The sequence below is a fragment of the Belonocnema kinseyi genome, chromosome 8 (genome assembly GCF_010883055.1).
Source record: "Belonocnema kinseyi isolate 2016_QV_RU_SX_M_011 chromosome 8, B_treatae_v1, whole genome shotgun sequence".
NCBI classification, from domain to species: domain Eukaryota; kingdom Metazoa; phylum Arthropoda; class Insecta; order Hymenoptera; family Cynipidae; genus Belonocnema; species Belonocnema kinseyi.
In genome coordinates this window covers 22,157,380-22,163,145 of record NC_046664.1, presented here as the reverse complement: position 1 = coordinate 22,163,145, position 5,766 = coordinate 22,157,380, and the positions used below count along the sequence as shown (strand labels likewise).

Below are 5,766 nucleotides of genomic sequence, written 5' to 3'. Positions count from 1 at the left end.
GACTCGGGATACTTATAAGATACTACCATGATTTTTTCAGATTTTTTGGTCCAAAAATAAATTAGGCCAAAAACCGGCCTTATCGACCCTCCCCCTTTTCAAGTAAAATATATAAATCTTTAGATAAACAGTTAAATTTTTTACTTAAAAAGATACATTTTCTACCAAAAAATGTAATAGTTTTTTTTTAATAATGAAAAAAAGAATTTTTAACAAAATAGGTACATTTACAACCAGAGAGAAGAATTTTTAAATAAAATTATAAATCTTCAAACAAAAAAAGATTTATTCTGAAAGAAAAATATCATAGTTGATATTTCAACCAAGAAAAGATATTTATTTCAAATAAAAAACAGAAAAATTTTATCTAAAAGATGAATTTTGGAAGAAAATTGTAATAGATGTTACTTCAATCAAAAACGATATTATTATAAATAAAAAACAGTTGAATTCAACAAAAACTTTTTTCAAAAATGTAGTTGAAGCCTCAGCAAAAACAGATTATTTTTTAACAAAAAAGTTGCATTTTTAACAAAAATACAAAATTTCTAGTAAAAAAGATGGATTTTCAAACCAAAAAGTAGAATCTTCAACAATAGAATTGAGAATATTAAAATGAATAAAAAATATTAATTGTCAAGCAAATAGTGGCATATTTTACAAAAATAATAGAATTTTTAATCCATAGATACGACTTTTTAACAAAAAAGATTTAAAAATAATATTTTAGGTAGAAAATTGAATTACTTGGTTCAAACAACAACACTTTTGTTGAAAATTTGTGGATTTGCTTATTGAAAATTAATTTTCTTTGATGAAAACGTAACTCATCCATTTTTGTTAAAAAGTTGATCTTTTTTAATTTAAAATTGAACTATTTAGTAAAAAAAATTTAGAAAAGAAAAAATATAAATTAAAAATTAATCTAATAGAGAATGTATTACATTTGTTGAAAATTCATATACTTAGTTTGAAAATTCAAAAATTTGGTAGAAAATTCAAATATTTCGTACAAAATTAAACTGTTTTGTTGAAAATTCGTTTTTTATAACAATTTTTTTTTAAATAAATAAACACTAAATAATCTATTTAACTTAACTACTCCCTTTTTTGTTATAAGGTGAGATTTTCTAGTTTGAAAATTCAAATAACTAGTTAAGAAATTTTGTAAATGAAAAAGAATAGACTAAAAAGTAATCAGATAAATTTGGAACTAGCATTACATCTATTGTTTATACTATTTATTTGATAATTAATGTAATTTATTGAAAATTCGACGGTTCGCTTGAAAATTCAAAAATTTTAAATTTTTATTGACAATAACTTTTATTTATATTTATATATAAATTATTATTTATTGTAACTTTTATGTTAAAAATTCATATTTTCAATTTTTAAATAAAAGAATTTTCTAGAAAAATTGTCTTAGCTTGAAAATGCAAAAATTAAGTTGACATTTTTTTTCTTGTTTCAAAATTCTATTTTTTCGTTTTAAAATTTATCTCTTTTGTTAAAAAAAATATATAATTTTTGTTGCTGAAAATTCAAGTATTTTGTTAAATTTTTTTGTCTTTTTTGGTTGAATTTAACTGTGTTTTATTTTAGTCATAAAAAAAATATTTATTTAAAATAATATCAAATATTATATTTTTCGTTGAAAATTCATCAATTTGGTAGAAAATTAAAGCATTTATTTTGAAATTCAACTTTTTAATTCGGTTTGAAAGTAAAGTCTTTGTTAAAAAATCATATTTTCGCTTTGAAAATGCAAGTGTTTCGTAGAAAATTCCATTTTTTGGTTTGAAAATTCAACAGTTTAGTGAACATTCTTTCATTTTTTGTTAAAAATTCGGCTTTCTCGTTTCAAAATTGATCTCTTTTTATAAAAAAAAGAACATGATTTTGTTTGTTGAAAACTCAACTATTTTGATACAAATTTCAACTAGTTAGTTAAAAAATAAATAAAATTTTTGTTGAAAATTCAACTCTTCTTTTGAAAAGTGTAAATATTTTGGTTGCAACAATCATTTCCTTAAGTACAACAATTTCTAAATTGTTTGAAAACTGAACTATTTTGTTTTACTTTCGTTTTTTTTTTATTTTGGGTGGAAAATTAAAATATTTTGCTGGAAAATGCAGGTATTTGGTTAAAAATTAACTTTTTTCGAGACTTTTTTGTTGGACATTTAACTGGTTTGTTAAAAAATTGTCTTTTTGTGTTGAAAATGGTAAAAAATTCTAATATTTCGTTAAAAATTAATTATTTTGTTGAAAATTCTTCTCTTCCGGGTAAAAATTCAACCATTTTGGTAAAAATAATTTTTTTTGTATAAAGTTTATCTTTTTTGTAGAAAATATAACTATTTGTCTAAAAATTTAACTATTTTGTTTCAAATTAGCTTTTTTATGTGGAAAATTAAAATGTTTTGCTGGGAGATTTAGCTACTTCGTTGAAAATTAACTTTTTTATTGAAAATTTAACTGTTTTTTTAGTCGTCTTTTTGGTTTGAAAATAGAAAAGATTTCAACTATTTGGTTAAAAAAAACTTTTTTGTTGGAAATCTAACTATTTTGTTATAAATTTGTCTTTTTGGTTTGAAAATTTTATAAAACTGAACTATTTTGTTTAAAAAACTGTTTTCAAAACGTATCTTCTTTAGTTGAAAATTAAACTATTTTGTATTAAATTCGTTTTTCCTTTTTACGTAGAAAATAAAAATATTTTGCTAGATTATTCAATTATTCGCTTTAAAATTAATTTTTTTTTAAATTTAGATATTTTATTAAAACTTTGTCTTTTATAGTTTGAAAATGGTAAAAAATGGAAAAATTTGGTAAAAAACCTTTTTTGTTGGAAATTTAACTGTTTTGTTGTAAATTCGTTTTTCTTTTTTGGTTGGAAAATTACAATATTTTGCTCGAAAATTTAACTATTTTGTTAGAAATTACTTTTTCTTGAAAATTTAGCCGTTTTATTAAAAATTTGTCTTTTTGATTTAAAAATGTTAGAAAATTTAAATATTTGGAAAAAAACTTTTTGTTGGAAATTAAAATGTTTTGCTAAAAATTCGTATTTTTTCTTTTGTTAATGGAAGCAAATTAACATATTTTATGTATATTGTTAAAAATTAGTTTTTTTTTTCGCTTGGAAATTCAATTCCCCTTAAAAATATTTCATATTTTTTGGTTGAAAATAAAACTTTTTGGTTAAAAAATATGAAAGAAAAATCTTACTTTAACTAGTGTTTATTTTTTTTTTAAATAAGTTTTTAAGAATTATCAACTTAATTATTTTGATTTTGAAAATTTTACAATTAAGCTGGAAAAAGTAATTTTTTATGTAACTTGAAATTACTATATGTAGTAACTTTAACTAGTTAATAACAAAATATAAAAACTTACCCGACTCTGCGCAGTAAGAAAATTAATCTATTTTGTTAAAAAATAGTTTTTGTATTGAAAATTAATTGTCTAAGATGAAAACTGAAATTATCTATTTTGCCAAAGATTTTTTAACCAATAAGATTAATTTTCTACAAAAAAGATGTGTTTTCAACTAAAAAGTACAAATTTTCAAACAACAATATTTACAATTGAAAAAAGTATTTATTAACTATAAAAAACAAGCTTTCAACAAAAAAGTTAAATTTTCACCTAATATTTGATATTTTCACCAAAACATATTTTAATTTAAGATTTTATTTAACCAATTGCTTGCATTTTCGACAAAAAAGTTTAATTTTTCACCAAGAAAAATTCGTCTACCACAGAAGAAGAATTTTCAACAAAGCCATTACATGTTTAATCAAAGAAATTAATTTTTAACTATAATTTTTAATCTTCAATACAAAAAAAAAGTTGAATCTTTGATCAAAAAGATGGATTTTTAAACATAAAGATTAATTGTCTACTGAAAAATAGGAATTTTCAACAAAATATTTAAATTTTTAGTCAAATAAATTATTTTTTAATTAAAATAAGGAATTTTTAAGAACAAAAAAATGAATTTTCAATTAAGAAGATTAATTTTCTACCAAAAAAGACGAATTTTTTAAAAACACATAAATTTTCAACGAAAGAATTAAATTTTCAACTACTATAGTGATAAATCTTCAATAGAAAAATGAATTTTCAAACATAAAAATTAATTTTCTACCGAAAAAGATAAATTAAAAAAATACATGCATATTTAACGGTAAAAGATAACTATTTAATCAAAAATAGAATAACAAAATACTCAATTTTTCAAAAAAACAAAAACAGTTTTTGAATTAAAATGATGAATCAAAAAACAAACAAACAAAAAGTAGATCCACTTTTAGCTAAATAGTTGAATTTTCAACGAAAAATGTAATACTTGGTATTCCAACCAAAACAGATTTAAATTTTAAGCAAAAACAGTTTAATTCAAACAAAGAAGAACTATTTTCAAAAAAATAATTAATTTAAAAACGAAGTTTTAACGATAAAGATTAATTTTCTACCAAAAAGGCGAATTCGTAACTAAAAAAGGTAAATTTTTAACTAAAAAAGATAAATTTTTAACGAAAAATGGAAGTTATATTTTTATTTAAAAAAAAAATTAATTTTCACACAAAATAAAACGAATTTTCATACACAAATGTTTAACTTTAAACTATAAAAATAATTTTTTAACAAAATATATGAATTTCCAAATAAAAAAGATGAGTTTTTTACTAGAAACGATTTTCGATTTAAAAAGAATTATCAACCAAATAGTTTTATTCAACAAAATAGTTAATGCAAAAATTAATTTTCTACAAAAAAGAGGAATTTTTATTTTAAAAAACATGGACTTTCAATTAAAAAGATATATTTTTATTCAAACACGGAATAGTTATATTTTAGTTTTTTTAACTAAAAAAGGTAAGTTTTTAACGAAAAATGGTAAGTTTTTAGCGAAAAATGAAAATTATATTTTCATTTTAAAAAAAATTAATTTTCACACAAAATAAAACGAATTTTCAAACATAAATGTTTAATTTTTAACTATAAAAATTAGTTTTCAACAAAATATATGAATTTCCAAATAAAAAAGATGAATTTTTTACTAGAAATTATTTTCTATTTAAAAAGAATTTTCAACCAAATAATAGTTAATAATACAAAAATTAATTTTCTATAAAAAAGAGAAATTTTTATTTTTAAAAACATGGACTTTTAATTAGAAAAGATAAATTTTTAGCCAAACATGAGATAGTTATATTGTAGATTTTAAAAAATTAATTATTATCCAAAAGGAAACAATAAAAACAAATTAAAAATAAAAAGAATTTTCAACAAAAACATTAATTTTAAACTAAAAATGAAAACTTTTTAAGCAATTAAAAACGAATTTTGAAGAAAATAGTTAAATTTTCTAAAATAACAAAAAAGTTTTTGAATTAAAATGATAAATCATAAAGCAAAAAAAAAAGAAAGTAGATCCATTTTCAGCTAAATTGTTGATTTTTCAACGAAAAATGTAATGCTTGGTATTTAAACCAAAACAGATTTAAATTTCAAAAAAAAAACAGTTTAATTCAAACAAAGAAGAACTATTTAAAAAAAAAATAATTAATTTAAAAACGAAGTTTTAACTATAAAAATTAATTTTCTACGAAAAAGACGAATTTTTATCAAAATTCATCAATTTTTAACTAAAAAAGGTAAGTTTTTAACGAAAAAATGGAAATTATATTTTCATTTAAAAAAAATTAATTTTCACACAAAACAAAACGAATTTTCAAACACAAATGTTTAATT

The 5,766-nt window shown here is 19.3% G+C and overlaps 1 protein-coding gene across 3 annotated transcripts in view; it reads right to left on the bottom strand.

Annotated features, from left to right (window-relative positions):
* Nucleotides 1–5,766, bottom strand: part of LOC117177673 (WW domain-binding protein 4) — a 137,562-nt gene that overhangs the window by 130,468 nt on the left and 1,328 nt on the right. The gene's annotated exons all lie outside the window — the stretch shown is intronic.